The sequence below is a fragment of the Pelodiscus sinensis genome, chromosome 5 (assembly GCF_052426305.1).
Source record: "Pelodiscus sinensis isolate ZL-2025 chromosome 5, ASM5242630v1, whole genome shotgun sequence".
NCBI classification, from domain to species: Eukaryota; Metazoa; Chordata; order Testudines; family Trionychidae; genus Pelodiscus; species Pelodiscus sinensis.
In genome coordinates this window covers 100,475,734-100,493,577 of record NC_143056.1, presented here as the reverse complement: position 1 = coordinate 100,493,577, position 17,844 = coordinate 100,475,734, and the positions used below count along the sequence as shown (strand labels likewise).

Sequence of the window (17,844 nt, the reverse complement as noted above, 5' to 3'; positions counted from 1 at the left end):
GAACTATCTTTCATAGCTTGTGTTGTTTTCCCTGCACCTCTTGCAATGCAACATCCTGTGACTGAGCCACTTGCTTGAATAAGTTCAGAAATTGTTTCAGGTTGTCAGCAGGGGGAGAGGAAGATGACTGGAAACTGCTTCATCTGGAGAAGACGATGACTGGGGAACCGGTAAAGAGCTGTCTGAGTTGGAGTGATGTAAATCATCATCCTTGTCCGCTGGTGCAGTTTGGGTCATTACAGAAGGTGGGTGTTCAGGACAGGATGGTGAGGAATGAGTAGTCATGGCTGGAGAATGCGTTGCATATGTGCTGGTGTGGAAATGGGCGTGTCATGTGGATGATGATGGTGGGAGGAATGGGAGTAGCATTGGTTCCATGGTTCCCAAGGGGGCCACTGACTAAGGCTGAAACTGTTGTGGAGTGATTAAGAGTTGATTAAACCATGAAGATTGTGGTGGGTGGTAAGATGATCAGTGCCGAGTAGAATGCCATGAAGTCATTGAGCCCATTGTGAAGGAATGTTGTGAAGAGAACCTGCTCTCTTGCCCAGTGCCGTGAGCAGTGCCCGATGATGATGGTGTAAGAAAGTAGGAGATAGGTTCTAAAGCTTATTGGTGCAGGCTAAGATGATGAATACGTGGAGAATGTGATAGAGAAGGTGCACTCGGCACTGGTAGAGATGGTGTATGGGGCTGCAGTGCTCAGTGTATACGGCGTATTTTATGAGACTCCTTCTTTGGCTCTAGTGCCAGAGCATGTTTCAGTTCTGGCTGTTGCGGAGTGGCATGTTCAGTTGGTGCCAAGACAGTGACATATCCGGTCTTATTGGTGCTGATAAAGACACGGAACAGGTCGGTACGGAGAAGGTAAACCTCTTCTTTGGTTCCAACTCAGCTCTCTTTGAGGGTGTTGTTCTCCTCTTCTCCACGGTACGGGAAGTAGATGGTGGTTTGAAGCCCAGGACGTGGAGGGCAAAGACCACGCCGGGGAGGTCTGAGACGTGTGAGATTCTCAAGGGTGATGAATTAGCCCTCTTTCAAGGAGTAAGTTGCTCTGCCGGTTTGGGAGACTTATCCTGCAGTGGTTGCAGGGATTTTTCCTGTTTTTTAGTCTCATTTTGCAATCTTTCCTGGCTCTGGCCATCATGTTCTGACACTGTAGGTATTTCTGTACCACATGGCCTTTGCCTGGACATTTTATGCAGGATGTGTGTCTGTTTGATGTAGGCATCGAGTCCCTGAACCATCACATTTCTTAAAACCAAGAGAGCCTGGCATTTTGAACAGTAGAACTTAAAGGTTTCAGAAAGCATTTTAATTGACAATATAATTAATCTCTGAAAATTGCAAAAATGATTCTAAATTAGCAATGCAGTATCCTCTAAAAGAGAGTGCACCTAAAGAGATGACAGAACTACATTAAAAACCATTGACAGGAATGGACAAATGCAAACCATGAAGGGTTATATTGGCTTAGATTTGGTCACCCCTCTTTTCCTCAGTCTTTGAATGGAAAGTCTAGAATAGCGTGCAAGGGACAATTTCCTCCTTTCAAAGAATAAGTGGCCATGGGGTTTACTGAAGTACCAGCCACAGAAAAGCAAGTTATCGCAAGATGAGAATGGAGAATTTTTTCATTCAGAATTTTTTTTTCATCCTGGAAACTTGAGAAGCTTCACCATGGGTAACCTGTGTATTATGGAAGTGCTCAAGGAAAAAAAAATCACATCCCACTGTTCTGTAGCAGGATCTGTGTTGTTAGCGGGGTACTTGCTTTGAAGTACAGTGAAATGCTACCTTTCAGGGGTGCGATTAAATCGTTGGCATTCATTTAGTGTCAGAGCAAATGATCCTAAAGTGTCAGGATATCTTTCAGACACACAAGTTATCTCATATAAAACCAATTCATATGTATCCTTAATGTAAAAAAAGAATAAAATATAATGGAAGAAAAATTCATGCGTGTCCATCAAACTACACTTTGATAGAGGAAATGAAGACTTTGGTCCAGAAATACCCAATAACTGACAATGACACTCATTGATGCTGTGGGCCAAGTTTTCAATCCAGCCCCTTTGTAACCGCACTTCAAAGCCTTCTCACACATTCATTTCCTTCCTGTTCAGTTATTGATCCTAATGCTGCTTATGATGGTATGAAATTGGAAAGCAAGGGAAAGTAAAATTCATCCTGGGAGAGAAACATTTATTTTGCTTGTTAAGGAATTATTAGGTGGTGGCTTATTTTCTTTCCTAAATACCTTTGTGAAAAAGGAATCATGTGCACGACAATCAGTTACACACACTGTAAAGGGCTTGTGAGCTGTTGGCTAAAGCTTCAACTTCACTGTGGTGCTGAATTATCTACAAAAGCCATTTCTGGTTTCATACCGGTCACTGCCAGGACCTTCTAATTATCTGCAGACAAACACTGGGAAATGACCTTGTTAAAATATTTGGTTTTTATACATAACCATTATTGAAGGATGTTATACAAGGTGTGCTATTTATCCATACACTGTCTACGGAGACATAACACATCAACGCCTTTGATTTCTCATGTCTGTCTAGGAGTCCAAAGCCATTCCATCATCACCTTACCTAAGCACCTTACATAGAATAATACAATAGGTTAGAAGAGACTTCAGGAGGTCATCTAGTCCACCTCCCTGCTCAAAGCCCAGGCCATATTTACTCTAGTAAGCAAGCAAACAACATTCAGCTCCTCCAGCTGCACACCCTGGAGTGGCAGCGACCATAGAGAGGTGCTTCTCACCTGGCCCCAAGCTGCTGCTCTGAGAGAGGATTGGGGCATCCTGCATACTGAATCCCTCATGTCCAGCCCATCCCAGAGCAATGATTTCAATGAAGAAAAGCAAAAATGAATTAAGTGAAGGACCCAAGCAACACCGGGTAAATCTTCTTCTATATTCTAAGTCAAAGCTCAGCCTAAATATCAACTAGAGATTTTTTGAGGGTACACCTTATGCAGCGAGGGACCCCCATGTTCAATTGTCCTCTTTAGAAAATACTGGATATACTAATAGTCAGACTGCCAGGGCTGTCGGTCATGTTCTGTACAATAGCTTAAAAACTGTTGTATGCTACTTTATCATCTATTCAAATTGTAGCCCTCCTAACTCTGTATAAATAAGAATGAAACCTCTTTCCCATTTTAGGATAATGAAGGCCTCTAGTGCATTTGTTATTTCTAGTATTTTAACTGGAAAATAGCACTAACGGAAGCCCAGTCTAGACATTGGATCATTCAAAAGACTATTAAAGAAATATAGACGGTGGTCTGGCATTGTTTATGTCAATAAGGGTAGTTCAAAATAAGACAATATGCAATTTGAGCTATGTAAATTGTGTATCTTATTTCGATCTTATTTTGAAATAACCTGCTATTCCGAAATGTCTCTTACTCCTTGTAGAATGAGGTTTACAGGGATGTTAGAATGGTGAGCCTGTTATATTTCAAAGTAACGGGCGCATTGTGAAGATGCGGAATAGTTATTTCGGGATTCTCCAGCATCCCTCAATAGTGTTGCAGTGTAGATGTAGCCTACAGGTTCATCACCTCTTAATTTAATGGTTCTGGCCAATTATGCTGGTGTCCAGATTTACCATCAAATTTACCATCAAATTTCTCAGTGCAATGAGTTAGAGGACAAATTTCAACATTAGACATTAAAAGTCCATTTTTATTAGCAAACTCTGAATGAATTTGAGCTAAAGGCTCATCCCTTTTTATACTAGTTTTCATGGTTGTTATTTTCAACATCTTTCTCAAACATTTAACTCACTAATATATATTTAACACAGACCAGTTGTATAAGCAACACTCAAGTCACTAAATTCTGCTTCTCAGTTACATTTATCACCATGTATAGTACATACAGTTATTACCACTTCCTATAAATGTTCACAACAATGCACAGAATATAAAATTAAAGGAGGTTTTACTGTGGAGAGTTAAGAAAATAAACCAATGAAATGAGATTTCAAAATAAAAAGTTCCTTTGCTACTTTGCTAAAGAAAAAATACCTTTTTTTGTAGCATGTAAATGGAAATCCTTTGTTAAGCACTCTAATGTTGTTGAGTCTCTGATCACAAGCAAATAAATTCTTGGTACCCTATCAAGGTCACCAAACTGTAACTACTCTACGGCTGTTTTATTATCTGACTATATCAGATAACAAATTGTGTTTTTCAGAAATATTTGGTGTGAGGGGTGGGAAATGGCAACAGAAACGAAGTTTAAAGCAGAAGCAGGGAATCTTTTTGGCTTTTTTAGTACCTGAGCTGAGGCCATGGTACTTAACATAGCACATTCCCCTCACACACCAGAGCCTAGGGAGACCCAGCCTGGAAAATTTTGTGTGCTCCAGCCCCACTGGGGAGATGGGGGGATCTGGAGCTCCAGCACAAGCTCCCCAATGCTGAGCCTTGGGGCCCAGATCCAGGCAAACCAGGGGCCAGATCCAGCCCCAGGGCCTGAGGTTCCCCACCCATGGTTTAAAGCATGAAAAATAAACTGTCAAGCAAGCCTGGTTCAAGAATTCACATTTTGAAGTTGATTATACATAATAGTATCTCTGGAGTGGTCAGGACATAGCTGTGGTTTTGTGGAGTTCAATGCATTCCCATAAACCTCATTTTCTTATTCTCAAGTATTGTCATAGACTTAAAAAATATTCATCTACTGATTGTCCTCTGGTTTTTCCCCTAGGTGCAATTCTGTTTTCCCAATGGCACGGATATCTCCTGCTGCACTGAAGATGAGGGTTACGGTGTCTATACAATGTCATTCAAAATAAACCATTTTACCTGAGCAGCTGGATTCTGTGGTGCTGTGTTAAAGGTGCTGATCCCCATCAACGGAGACTGATTCAAATCCCAACTAGCCAAGCACATGGAATCAAAGGTTTCTGTCTAGGACAGCAGCCTGGTGAGAGGCTACACATGACAACTTCGTAGGCCAGGTCTTAGGAAGGTTGGCTCAAGGTATTTGACTCCAGCTACGTAAATAACACAACTGGAATTGACGTACCTTAAGCGGAGCTTGGCATCTCTTCACAGTGGGAGGTCAAGGGGAGCAAATGCTCCCATTGGCTTCCCTTACTCTCACAATTGCACGGAGTGCTAGGGCTGATCGGGGACACTCTCAGCATTCCACTTAGTGGCTCCTTACTAGACTGCTAAATTGCATGCCAGAAGATCAATTTCCAGCATGACAAGTGGAGCCGTGGCCTTATTCAATAGATTTATTTCCTGTATGCATTCATAGTCATATGTTCTGACTTTAATGATGAAAAATGAGTTTGCATTGCTTGTTACTCATGTTACCTCTTCAGAACCAACACAATTAAGGGAGAGGGAATGGAATTTTATTCCTTCTTGGGCAACAGCAACAGAAGGATCATTTAGCCGGTAGAACTTTTTGTAGTGATGACAATGCGCAAAAAGAAAGAACCCAACTTAACTCTCAAAGCCCAATCTAAAGTTTCAGGCTTGGTATTTAGAAAAAAACCCACCTTGTTAAACACTAAGCACATTTGATATGGAGTAACAGAAACAGTAAATCTGGGATCCTGTAACAACATTTCTAATGAGTCAGTTTACAGAGTGGAACTAAATTTTAAATGATCAAAAAAGTGAGATTCACTTGATTAAGCAGAACAAAGTATCATGCATAAGTCCTAGAGGTGACAGAGTATGAACGGAAAGCCTGACAACTCATTTCACGGATTATACCAGAATTACCCTTGGGCACTAGACACTATTAGACCAATAACTAGCCTTATTTCACTTAGAGAGACCTTGCATAAGATGCCAGTTACATTCCAAATATTTCACTGTCCATTAGAATCACCCCCCTGATGAAATACACTCCATACTGTATGCACTCAAGATTGTCTTGCTCATTATATCCCAATACTTGTTTATCAAAAATGTCAAGCTAATAGCAAAAGTAGAATTCAAATTCAGACTATGCATTTGATCAGGAAAAAACCCTTATTGAATTCTCTCTCCTGGTGAGAACTCATTACTGTGTATTTACATAATGTTGTCTTGAAAGTCAGTGAAATGACACTTAGTTATTAGTTGAACCTCAATGAGTTTCCTACTTGGGGTCCAGCTATCACTAACTAGGTAAATCAAATAACCAACGTATGAGACAGTCTGCACAAATGAAAATACTTTCTGTGCTTCCATGACAACCTTGTAAGAATGCATTCCTATGTTTTGCTGATGTTTCTGGGAGAGTTCTTTTGGTTGGCACAAGGCTTACATGCCAAATCTACTTCCATTTCTTTTTTTAATATGCAAGAAAGTGAGTTTTGACAGATTTCAAAGCTGTTAAGCTTCCAGTTATTCAGATACCATGTTCCTTTTGAAGCCATGGGTCTTAGAGGTGCAATAACGTGCAGATTTAAGGCTTATTTTGTTTGCTTTATGTAATGTTCTTCCCTCTCTCCGGAATAAATAAAATGTATTATTATTATTAGTCTATTCTCCAATAGCTTCTACAGAATAGAAATACCATTTACATGAATTTAACTTCTTTTCTAAATAAAATCTGATCCACTCTAAAATCCTGAGATGAGGTTGAGCAAGGAAAACCATGTGTAGAACACCAATAACACCTTCCTGTAGAGAATACGACCTACCTGTAGTGACTCCTGCAACCTACCTGTAGTCACTCCTAAGTGACCATCTTCCGAGGGTTTCTCCGCTGGCAAGATGACCATGATTTGCTGGATGCCCCAGAGTTTCCTCCTCAAAGGCTTCAAATTAGCAAGGGAGCTGTAGGTTCTGGGCCTCACTGCCACATTCTCATCAGCACCTGTGTTTTAAGACTTCCATTTTGGAAGATTGGCTGTTTTACGGAGCCATGGGGAAGTTTTATAAGGTTGGAACTAGGGCATCAATCATGGTTCACTATAATGTTTGTGTTTATTTTCTCCTTTGTCCCAATGTAGTATTAGTCCCCTTAATACAGTTTTCTTGTTTGTACTTTACCTACTGTTGCCTCTTTATTTATATTTATGTTAGTTTGGTTATTCTTCAGGCGATAGATCCTGAAAAACAGGTGGATCCGTACCTTCTGAGAAAAGAGGCTTTCCTATTTCTATTCCCTCTACCAATGTGTAGGCTAAAAGGAGTTATTTCATCCTCTTAAGGTAACAGCAATTAGGGTCTGACCAGGAGGGGTGAAGGACTGGTTCCCTAAAAGCACTTGAAATAGAGCAGTGCTGGGCAGGATCAGGGAGCAGAGCCAGAGAAGCTCCATCTTAATACCAGCCAGGTAGCAGGCCTTGATATAAGAGCCAGGAGGGTGCAAGTGTCATAGGGGAGGTGGCATAGGGAACGGGAGGCAGAAGGAGGGCAAGACAAAGCTGCTGCCTGAGGGTCCCCCCATCTTATAACCTGCCTTCCCACTAGGGTTTTCAGTAAGGTATGTGCCAGTGTGGGCATGCACCAGGAATTTCAGTCCTGCCCACCCCCTCAGCAAACTCGTGCAGCTGCAGCCCCAGCTGCTGGGGGGGGGAGGGCTGCATGGCGGGTGGCTGCCCTGCCCCATGAGCAGCTGGGCAGACACCATGCAGGCCGCATGGTAGCTGTGGGAGCTGGAACCTGGGCTGTGGTACTAAAAATAGCACTACAGCTCTGGCTCCAGTCCCAGCACACTGAGCAGCTGCACAAGACAAAACTTACTCCGCTCATGGATGGAAAATCGTAGAGGGAAGATTGCTTGTCACCAAGAACAGTGGACAACACAGACTGCAGTGTTCCCCTGAGGCAGAGGTACTAGACTTTGGGGCTGCCATTGGCCACAGTGGCCAGTGAGACTGAGGACTGCTGATTCCCCCCGGAAGGTGGATGATTGACAAATGTGGTGGACACTGCCCTGAAGAGGATGCCATGATCCTGGGAGTGATGAAGGCCTGGAGAATATGGAGGGGCGATGTGCAAGACAACAACCAGAAGGGGGTGACCTGCTGAGGACCATGCTAATCCCCAGTGTGACTAGCAGGAGGAAGTCATGACTGGGGATGTTAACGGTTAACTGGTGGGGGCTGGAGCAGACTCAGGCCCATAGTGGGCAGGGGACACTCCAGCCCACCCACAGCCTCCCCCTCCTTCCCTTTAATTGGTTAAATTCAACGTTTATCTGGTTAACTGATTAAACTAGATGTGACATCCCTAGTCATGACCCTTGCCTTTTGCGTTTTTAAACAATGCTGGAAATAGTCTCAGGGATTTACAAACCATATGACCTGGCCACCAGTCCAAGTTATATTTTTTAAAGCATGTATAGTTATATTTAAATTTATTTCACTGTTATGTTATCCTTAGATTCTTTTTCTCTTACTGAAGGAGCTACCTTTAATTGTGTGATTAGCATTTTTTTGTATCTGAACAGGACCAAAGAAACTTACAGTATTTCCAAACAATTTCATTATATAAATGGACCCTGTGGTATGAATCTATTTTCCAGTTCTTTGTCTACACAGAATATTATTAAACACTGATTTGGGACATATCTAGTCTATTTCAGCTAGATTAAATCTATCTCAGCCAAATCTTCCTAGAAAATCAAAATTAATTCTCCTACTCCCATTTTTTTTCTTTTTCCTTCAGCGATAAACTCTATTCATTTAAGACTAAGAAGCTAAATCAAAGTCCTGAGAAAATAAAATTGTTTCCCCGTTAGTTTGAGATTGCCCATGATGTGTGTTTGGATGCCAGAGAGGCAGGAATGAAATTCTATCTAGTCTAAAATTCTGAATGGCCGTATCTCCCAAATTTAGGAAGCCCTACTAATTCCAGAGGTAGCATCCATTCTCTTAGTCATCTCCCTAAAAGCAGTCAATGACAAGTTGCAATAAACCTAGAAAATGGTCAGTATTCTAAGGATAGTAACAATTACCACTGATTAACTTTCTGTTGCTTTGAAACCAACCACAGAAAAACAGCAACAATCCTTAAGAAGATTTAAAAAACAATATAGTTTAGTCTCTTGGACCATGGGAAAAATGGATACTTGTTTCTGTACATCACAAGTTGACTGTTAAACAAAAAAAATGTAATATACTTACCCTAACTAATATAGGGGAGCCAATAGGGGTTAGGAGGGGAGAGAGAATCAAAGGTCGAGTAATTGAGATGTTTCTTTAGGCAAACCATTTGTGGATGTATGTAGTTTAAATGAATAATGAAATGATATTGTCATTTACATTCCTCAGCTCAACAGTTCTGAGGTTTCATTCAGTGGTCTACAGAGGTGCATCCACACTGCACCATTATTTCAAGATAACTAACGTTATTTCAAAATAACGAAGTGAGTGTTTACATGGCTATTCTGTTATTTCAAAATCATTTTGAAATAATGGGTGGCTTATTCCAAAATCTGTAAACCTCATTCTACAAGGAATAACGCCTATTCCGAAATAGCTATTTCGAAATAAGGCTTGTGTAGATGCTTCACTGCTGCTATTTCGAAATAGCCCCTCACCAGGGCCATTCTAAGTTATCCTTCCCCAGTGACTCATGAGGCTCTAAATCGAGATAGCACATCTATATTAGAGAAACCTGCCTTGGACTAATTTTGAGGCTTCCCTGCAGTGCAGATGTGCTATTTTGAAATAAACTATTTCAGAATAACTCTTACGGAATAGCTTATTTTGAAATAAGGTTGCAGTGTAGACAAAGCCAAGGTGTCCTGTGCAAATTGGGTAAATCACTATCTCTTTGTGCATCCTTTCCACATCTGGAAAGTGGGAGTGATAATTCTGCTTTTATCTTGTCCATTTAGACTGTAAATTATTCATGGCAGAGACTGTTTTACTCTTTATATGTACAATGGACCCCAATGTTGGTCATGGCCATTAGCTATCATTGTAAGAAAATAAAAGAAAATCAATGCAAGACCGAGCTCTCTCAGGGTATGTCTACTCTACAGCGCTAATTCGAACTAACTTAGTTCGAATTAGTTAAAAACTAGTTCGAATTGGCGTTTTGCTAATCTGAACTAGCATGTCCACACAGAGTGGACCCTGAACAGAGGTTAAGGATGGCCGGAAGCAGTGCCGGCAGGGCATCAGATGAGGACTTAGAGAGTGGAGATGCTGTCTCAGGCTAGCCGAGGGCTGTGCTTAAAGGGACCCGATCCCCACCCCGGACAGATAGTTCTCAGGCTGTGCAAATTAGTCCTGGCTTGGAGTGCCCTGAGTGCCCACATGCGGAACATCACAGCACTCGGCCATCACCCCGGCTGCACTTGCCACAGGCTGCCATCCGGGGGGAGGGAGCAATCGGGGGGCTGCAGGAGAGCTTCCACCCTGAGAAACCCGCAGAGCCAGCCCAGTCCTTCCCATCGGGGGCGCGTACTCCATTCCTCCCTCACCTCCTTCCACTTACCCTTCCCAAGCCCCCCTTCCTGATGTACAAAATAAAGAAAACGTGTGTTCAAAAATAGAATCTCTCTTTATTGAACAAAACTGGGGGAGACTGGGAAAAAGAGGTGGGAGAGGGGAAGAGAGAGGCTGGGAGCGGGGAGGGCAACTAAAATGATGAGGGGTTTGGAACAGGTCCCATATGAAGAGAGGCTAAAGAGACTGGGACTTTTCAGCTTAGAGAAGAGGAGACTGAGGGGGGGTATGATAGAGGTCTATAAAAGCAAGAGTGGTGTGGAGAGGGTGCATAAAGAAAAGTTCTCCATTAGTTCCCATAATAGAAGGACTAGAGGACACCAAAGGAAAGGAATGGGTAGCAGGCTTCAAACTAGTAACAGAAAGTTGATCTTCACAAAGCAAAGAGTCAACCTGTGGAACTCCTTGCTGCAGGAGGCTGTGAAGGCTAGAACTAGAACAGAGTTTAAAGAGAAGTTAGATCAAGTCATGGAGGTTGCGTCCATGGAGTGGTATTAGCCAGGGGGTAGAAATGGTGTCCCTGCCCAAAGTTTGTGGAAGGCTGGAGATGGATGGCACGAGACAAATGGCTTGGTCACTGTCTTTGCTCCATCCCCTCCAGGGTCCCTAGGGTTGGCCGCTGTCGGCAGACAGGCTACTGGACTAGATGGACCTTTGGTCTGACCCAGGACGGCCATTGTAAGCTCAGGGCTCAGGGTCGGGGGTCTCAGTGGACCACCTTGATTTTCATGCACACCTGCTCCTGGGTGGCCAGGCTGGCAGCTCTCCTGCCCTAGACGGCCACTTTCCTGTGCCTAGTGCAGAGTTCGTGGACAAGGTCCACAATGTCTGCACTAGACCAGGTGGGTGCCCGCCTTTTGCGGTCCTGGCCAGGCTCCCGAGAGCCGCCAGCCTGGTCCTGGGAAGAGGCGGAGGGCTGGGGGGCATCGGGTGGCTGGCTCATGGCGTGCCAGGTGCAGGGTCGGCTGGCTGGGTGCTGGCAGGCTTGCACCTGGCACAGGCACCGTAGCCAGCCCATGCCCCTTTAAGGGCTCCAGGGCCGGGAGGGGGGCATATGAGTTTCCCTGGTGGTGCCCAGAGTGGCCACCAGGGAAAGCTGGGGAGGGCTAGCCTCCCACTAGTTCGAATTAAGGGGCTACACACCCCTTAATTCAAACTAGTAAGTTCGAACTAGGCTTAGTCCTCGTGCAGTGAGGTTTACCTAGTTCGAACTAAGCGCTCCGCTAGTTCGAATTAAGTTCGACCTAGTGGAGCGCTAGTGTAGCGCCTATGAAAGTTAATTCGAACTAACGTCTGTTAGTTTGAATTAACTTTGTAGTGTAGACATACCCTCACATACTTAAGTCCTATTGACTACAGGACAATGCAGGTACTCAAAGTTAATCATAATACTTAAGTGATAGTGTTGTGGTCTCAATTAACCTTCCCCCTCCTCCACACACACATACTCTCTCATTTCTGTCTCTCTAACATTTTAGTCATTCCAAACTAGCACTTTCCTTACAAACATGCACCAAACTTCTCTCATTCACATTACACAACTGAGAACTGTGCATGCCTGCTCATGCGCTTGTGTTCACACACAGCTATCTATTCTCTTATAGACATAAATATTGTCTTTTAACACCTGGCTTCTGCTTCTGCACTTGGAAATATTTGGAATGTTCTATTGATTCAATCTGTTGTTTTCAAGCACTCTTCTTCACTTTATGCTTATCAGACGTACCTACCCAACTTCACAAGTGCTTATTAATTTTGCTGTAGAATTAATTACCGCCAGTGCTGTTCATGCAAAGGGTGGGGGGAGAAAATAACATTCAAAATGTCAAAACTAAAACAATTTAATATTCAAGGTGAACATTAACCCTTAAGTAGCAATATTGCTTCCTTTCATCTAGTGGACTGCGTGATAGTAAACAGCAGCTATTCTAACACATACAAGCTGGTGAGAAAGTTTCTAGCTTTTAAATATTCCCATAAGAACAGTATGGTAAGCTATCAGAATTGAATTATATTTAATATAATATTTAAGTGCAAGAAAATAATTAGTCTTGTATTTAACATGATTACAGGGAACCTGAATTACTTTGCTGATGAGGCCAAGTTTTTTAAAGCTTTTTCAATCAGTTTTCTAACTACCAAAATATACACACCTGTGCATCTGAAATAATGATAGTGTTTCTAAATAAATAAATGTATTCAGCGTTGTCCATTTCAGAAAAGATCTATTTTAAAATCGGTTCTAAAATAATCTCGCCCTTCTTTATGGAGCTCTGTGATTGACTCACCTCATAGCTCATTGGATTCATTGCTTGTTTTAAGGTGGGCAAAATGCGGCTTATGGACTGGATCCGGACTGCCAAGCTGCCGGATCCAGCCTGTGCCCACCTCGCCAGGACCTTTAGGCAGAGAGCAACTCACACTGCTTTAAATGGCTATTGCTCCTGTTCTAGATGCTGGGGAGGAACAGGGGAAGCTTTGCATCCTGCCCCCTCCAACCAGCAAAATCTCTCAATCCCTCTTGGCCAGTTTCTGGGAGCAGTGTGCTGGGAGCAGGAGCAGTGTACAAAATCTCCTCCTCTCCCCTCCTGCCCCCTACCAAAAGTGCTACATGGAGCAGTCAGCCATTTTGACCATTCTGGAACTGCAGCGGACAGGTAGACATCCTGCCTCAAGTTCCTGCAGGGCTGCTGGCTGGGAGCCGCATAGGTAAGTGCCTTCCAGCCAGAACCTGCTTCTGGAACCCCATCCCCTTTCCCTCCACCAACTACCTGCCCCAGGTCACCACCTTGAACCCCTCTGTACCTCCTATCCACATCTCCTCCCGGTAAAATCTCCCTCCCAGGCCCTGAATCCCCTCCTACACCCTCTCCCAGGCCAGAATCCTCCCTTACACCCACACCCCATTCCAGAACCTGCATCCCAATCCCCTGCCCCAGGTCAAAACCCTATCCTTCACCCAAATCCTCTCTCAGACCTCACACCCTCTCCTGTACCCTAGACCTCTACCCCAAACTCACTTCTGCACCCAACCTCCTTCCCAGACTCCACACCCCCTCCATAGAAGTGCAGCTCTTAACCACTTACCAAAATCTTGGCGTGTCCCCACTAAAAATTATTTCCCACCCCTGGCTTACTGACTTATTGCTATTGATTTTATGGTGTCCCATTTATTGACCCGGTGACAGGTTTGTTTGTAATCATGTCCATCTACCACTCAAGCATGGTTCTCCCCACACCTTATAGTTCCTACCCTTCCCCCCGCCATCTCCATTGGCTCCATTTCCCTTTCTTTGTTAACCTCGCCCATCCACTGATCTCATCAATTTAATTTATGCCTCTTCATCGCAGTCCTCACCCTTTTTCCACCAGCACATGTCCAAGTCATTCATCAACATTCTCCTCACCACCTCTGGTGGCATATGTTCCCACCTTTCACCCTGTCCACCTTCCTCATTTATATTTGCCAACATCTCTGTCCCAGTGTTGCATACTGCAATGGTGAGATGACTGTCAACACCCAGAAATCAGGAGGATGCCATCCCTTTCCTTTCCCACCTCCCCAGCATATTGGGTTGCATTAGGAGGAGCATTGCCAGTAGATCAAGGGAAGTGATTATTCCCCTTTATTCAGGGGAATAATCTACTGCATCTGGAGTATTGTGTCCAGTTTTGTCCCACCCATTCGCCACTACAGAAACCACGTTGAAAACTGGAGACAGATCAGCAGAAGGCAATAAAAATGATGAGGGGGTTGGAGCACATGCCCTATGAGGAGAGGCTGAGGGATTTGGGTTTGTTCAGTCTGCAGAAGAGACGAGTGAGGGGGGATTTGATAGCAGCCCTCAACTTCCTGAATGGCGTTCCAAAGAGGATGGTGCCAGGCTATTTTCAGTGGTGGTGTGACAGGGCGTTCGCCCTGCACTGGCCCTTTAAGGGCAAACCCTAGCCTGAATCAATTACATAGATTGTCGAGTCCTGGGTATCGGCGTTCTTGCACAGAGGCATAACAAGGGTGTTATGCGCCTGAGGGAAAAAGCAAAATTTGCACATACCCCCTGCTGCCGTCATGCAACAGGCCCCCAAACCTGGCGCATGGCTGAGCCCGACCCTGGGAGGAGGGGCGGAGGGGAGCTTGTACCACATCTTCCCCTGCTCCCTCCAGTTGCGGCAGGCTCTATCCTGCTGTTGAAAATGGAGGAGGTGGAGGCTGGGGGCAGAGAGGTGGGAAAGAGGCTTCAGCAGGCAGTTGTGGGTGGAGGAGGAGCAGGCAAGCTGAGGGATGATAGGGGGAGTGGAGGGGTAATTACCCCCCCACACACCTTCTTTGCTCTGTCAGTGAATGTAACAGATTAATTTGCCTGTTAAAATAACACCCAGAAAAACTTTTAAATAAAACTAACACACAATACAAGAATTGCCCTCACTTTCTTGAAGGCACTTGAAGCAATAAGTAGCTGAGGATACACTGCAAGCCTGGCTTTCTGTCCGCCACAAGGACTTTTTCCTTGAGGCTGCAATGAGATTCTATCCTTAAGTAAAGGAGAGAGGTCTCTCTTAGCTGCTCTTCCAAATTTCACACAAACCATTCAACTGAAGCCATAGATATCAAAATTCAAGGCCAGCCTTGCCTTTGGCAGACTGCCTCACCAGTATTCACAATCACAATGTCTGAACATGTATAAGACTTTTAGTTGAGAAAGCCATGTTAATCCTACGTCTCTGCTAGGACTGGGAGATGTGGGTGACCTATAGAAAACACCAGCATTTTCTTTGGAAAATACACAACAAAACATGGGTGGATCGATCACCTCAGTAATGCCAACTCCTTTAGAATGGAGGCTCTGCTTATCCAGCACCAGCTGAGGTAGAGCGGGCACTACATGCACATGTCTGATAAATCTTTACCAAAACTGCTACCGGCCCAACTTGTCAATGGAGAAAGGAAACAGGGAGGCCAAAAGGAATGGTTTAGAGCATTGTTTCTCAACCTTTCTTAAAAAAAAATAAAGTACCCCTTTAAAAAAAATTATAAGTACTGCCTTAAAAAAAAAAAGCACCTCTAGTACCTAGTTTTCAGACACACCATTTTTTTTTCTACCATTGCAACATATTTGTTTAAACAACTTAATTGTATCCCCATCTCTCCTTACAAGGTACATTGCCCATGGAGGTCAATGGGGCGTGGCTATTTTATATGTAAAGGTACTGAGAAATGTACATGTAAATACCAAGATGGTAATGCCTCCACTATGTAAATAATATGGATTACTAATTGCCAAATGAGACAACTTCCCAACCTGCTTACAAAGGGCCTGATGCAATTTAAATTTTAAGCTAGGATTGAGCCCAAAACAGTCTGTTAATATGACCCAGAAAGATCCAGATAACATTTAGTCACCCTTCAAACATATAAGGGGCCAATCAGTAAAAGCCCCACAGCCTGGGGCTGCCAATGAGTGGGATAGGGATCAGGTGCAGGATCTTGGAAGGAGGTGGGGGGCAGAAGGAGGAGAGGTTGCGAGGTCTGGGTGGGACATAGGGTTCAGGAGCAGGCTGGATGTAGGGTGTCTGGCCAGGAGGGATGGTGCAAGACGGGGACTTGGGTAGGAGTTGGACCTCCCTGATCTGGCACCCTCTGGATCTGACCGGTCCCAGATGAGGGATTTTTTGGACCAGGAAAGGTCATTTCAGGGCTCCTGGTGCCACCCCGTCCCCACTAGGCTTCTTTGAACCTCCATCCCTTGCAACCTAGCTGAGCTGCCCACCCATGCTGGTTCCCTGCACCTCCCTCACAATCCAATGGAGTGCAGCACCAGTTCCCTGCACCCCCTCACAGCCCAGCTGAGCTCCCTTTCCCTGCACCTCCCCCCAAACCACGCAGACCTGCTGAGCCCAGTGCTAGTTCCTTGCCCCTTCCTTCTTGAGTCCAGCCCTAGGTTCCCTGCACCTCCCCCCTCCCGTAGCCCAGGGGAGCTCCCTGTCCAGCCCCAACACCCTGGAAGGAGAAGGGAAACAGCAGTGTCCAGCTACTTCAGGCTGAAGCAGCTGTTTCCGGGACATTTTCAGTGTTTATGGGGGCACCGGGAGATGAGATTAAAATTTGCAATTATCCTGGATTTTAAGGAGCATATGGTCAGCATGGGCTGTGCACTCCGCTCCCACCCCAGCCTGGTGCCCCCCTAGCATGGTGCCTTGGGCAACTGCCCCCTCCTGACCCCCCTTCACTATGCCTTTGTTCCTGCACCTGGTGGGGAGATCCTGGGGATTTGATTCCTTAACCCAGACCTCAATGAGAGCCAGGATTTCCACACGAGTCCAGGATGGAGCTCTCCTCTTCCGCTCCTGGCCAGGGGCTTCTGAGGTGGCTGCAGGCTCACTTGCAGCTATTGCAGGCTTTGAGGGAGCACTGGGGTCTGTCATGGCAGCAGGCAAGTGCAGTGATGGCTGCTGGTGTGTGGCCCAGGGCTGACAGGGTTGGTATGGTGCCACAAGCCCTTTCCCTTCTGCCTGCACTTTTAAAGGCTGCAGGGGAAGGGAAACTATAGAATTTTGAGGGGCATGGAGAAGTCGTCACCAGGGCAGCTGTGAGACATCCTGGAGGCTAATTATTTCACAGTAAGCACAGATGCGCAGTTCACACTCAGCCTATTTTGAAATAGCAATTTTGAAATGGGCATTATTCCTCGTAGAATGAGGGTTTATTATTTTGGAATAACAAGCCTGTTATTGTGAAATAATTTCAAAATAACAGGCCTGCTGTGTGGATGCTCACCTTGTTATTTTGAAATAATGCTGTCGTGCAGATGTGCCCTTAAGTATTAACAATATGCAAATAATAATTTTCCCTTAAGATTTAAACAAATCTTCATTTTTTTTTCTGTTTAAAAGATCAGAGACTGATGATTCTGGAGTCTGCTGCAAAAGGCACACTTTGGTAGTTCATTATTAGACCTTGGAAATATTTTAACTGACTCTTGCCATTAAAAACTCCCATGTGGTAATACAAAAGATATAAAATGGGAAGTTGCTATTAAGAGAGACAACATTACATAAAGTTGTGCTTTTCAGGGACTTTTAAAAATCCTGGTTCTTTTCAAAATGTTGGCAGAAAAAAAATCTATCATTGTTTGTTAAGGTCACAAATAGATAGGGTGCTATATCAGTTTGTAACTAACATGGAAACTTACCACCAATAACAATGTGACACCAGTAACTATCTTAAAATCTGCTTTTTAAAATCCATGAAAAAATTAAATGTGCTTGACAGGAAAATCATTGGGACTACTAGCTGAGCTTTAATAGCCAGGGCCATTTAAAGATCATCAATAAACTACAAGCTTCATCAACAACTCATCTATGACAAGCCAGAATTACCACGTGACAAGGCAGCCAACATTATTCT

At 44.2% G+C, this 17,844-nt stretch overlaps 1 long non-coding RNA gene across 1 annotated transcript; it reads left to right on the top strand.

Moving 5' to 3' along the window:
• Positions 1–541: 541 nt before the first annotated feature.
• On the top strand, positions 542–4,834 carry LOC142829004 (uncharacterized). The gene is made up of 2 exons (XR_012903221.2): positions 542–867; positions 4,733–4,834. It is a non-coding gene; the product is annotated as an uncharacterized LOC142829004 (long non-coding RNA).
• The last annotated feature ends 13,010 nt before the right edge of the window (positions 4,835–17,844 follow it).